We start from the raw sequence: 1,731 nt of genomic DNA, 5'->3' as shown, positions 1-1,731 counted from the left end.
GTTAAACCTACTGTATTCCAACTTCTCTATGGTTCATACCCCCCGATACTAGCCATAGATGCATCAAAATAAGCAAACAACACACGAAAAACAGAATCTGTCAAAAACAGAACAGTCTGTAGGAATCTGTAACTTTCGAATACTTCTGGAACTCCAAAAATCCTACCAAAATAGTGAGTCCTAGGTAATTTTTCTATTGATCTACTGCAAAAATAATCAACTCAAAAGCACATTTCTGTGATTTATTGAATTGTTTCCCATGAGCGCAAAGTTTCTGTTTTTCAGCAGAATCAAATTAACTTTCACCCAAGATGATCCTATAGGTTCTACTTGGCACAAACACTAATTAAAACATAAAACCACATCTAACCAGAGGCTAGATGAATTATTTATTACTAAGCAGGAACAGGAAGCAAGGAACAAAAATAAAATTGGGTTGCCTCCCAACAAGCGCTATCGTTTAACGCCCCTAGCTAGGCATAAAAGCGAGAATAGATCTAAGTATTGCCATAATGATAAGATAAATCACGAAACTCATCTCATATTCCCTATGTTCATCAGCAAGTTTTCTTTGTGTCAAGCAAAAGTAATCAAAAGGGCTAAATTTAATGGGACAGGCGTCACCAAGATCAAGCTCGGGAGGTATAGGATCCTCCCTTGGCCCTTCATATTGCAACCAATTCATCATTGTAAGCATTCTTTTGGCAAAAAGTCATGAGCCTATACTCAAGAGAGTATCCCAACTCATTGTTTCGAATGGCAAAATCATTATTAAGTTCAGAAATTCTATCAACTAGAACATTGGTAGGAAACTTTTTTCTAAGGTTTTCATTAAAAGCATTATAATCTAGAGATTGTAAACGCATTATGTCTTCTTGATTGAAGAGGATGGCCTCTATGGGAGGACGGCCAGCATCTACCTTATAATGTGAAAAACTTTCTTTCGCTTCTTTTATTATAAATCTGAACTCATGGGCCAAAAAGATAGTAGCTGCACGCTTAACAGAAGAATGCTCAATATTGGAAAATTCTAGAAACATCCTTTGAATGCAAGGGTGCATATGCATAAATTGTCTTCCAAGTTCAACTATAAGCAAGGATATAGCATCCGCGACGCTATTGGTTCTATGTAGAATAGATCCACCCATAGCAGGTAAAGCACCAGCGCAAGTAAAGAAATCTTGAATAACCCCTTTTCCAATAATATTACCACTACCGATTCAAAACTTTTTAGTATGTAAAACATGTGGTTCTTCAACAAGATCAACAAAAGCATCGTATTTTCCCATGTTATTATTATTGTCCTTATCAACGATAACCTCCCCAATTTTAGACATAGCGGTAGAAGATAAGGGGAATAAGCGGAAGAGAGACGAATGGAAAAGTGAGAGCGAATAAAACGGCAAAGGTGAAGTGGGCGAGAGGAAAACGAGAGGCAAATGACAAATAATGTAATGTGAGGGAGATGAGTTTGTGATGGGTTGTCGGGGGTTGGATACGACATATGCCAAAGGATAGCTTATCATGGTGGGAGCGAGTAGAACGTCGCCGGTGCCTGGAAGCGGGATGACGCGAAGACATGCATGCCGGCGGAACTTACCGAGCTTCAGGGCTCTCCTAGGAGATAACACCCCTACTGCTGCTCTGCGGGGTCTCCGCATGATCACTAAAGCAAAGTGACTACAATGGTGCTCCTGGAGCTGTTTCGGGAGGTAGGAGAGGGCAAGGCTA

The sequence above is a fragment of the Triticum aestivum genome, chromosome 1B (genome assembly GCF_018294505.1).
Source record: "Triticum aestivum cultivar Chinese Spring chromosome 1B, IWGSC CS RefSeq v2.1, whole genome shotgun sequence".
In the NCBI taxonomy this organism is placed as follows: Eukaryota; Viridiplantae; Streptophyta; class Magnoliopsida; order Poales; family Poaceae; genus Triticum; species Triticum aestivum.
Note: the sequence above shows the minus strand (reverse complement) of the source record.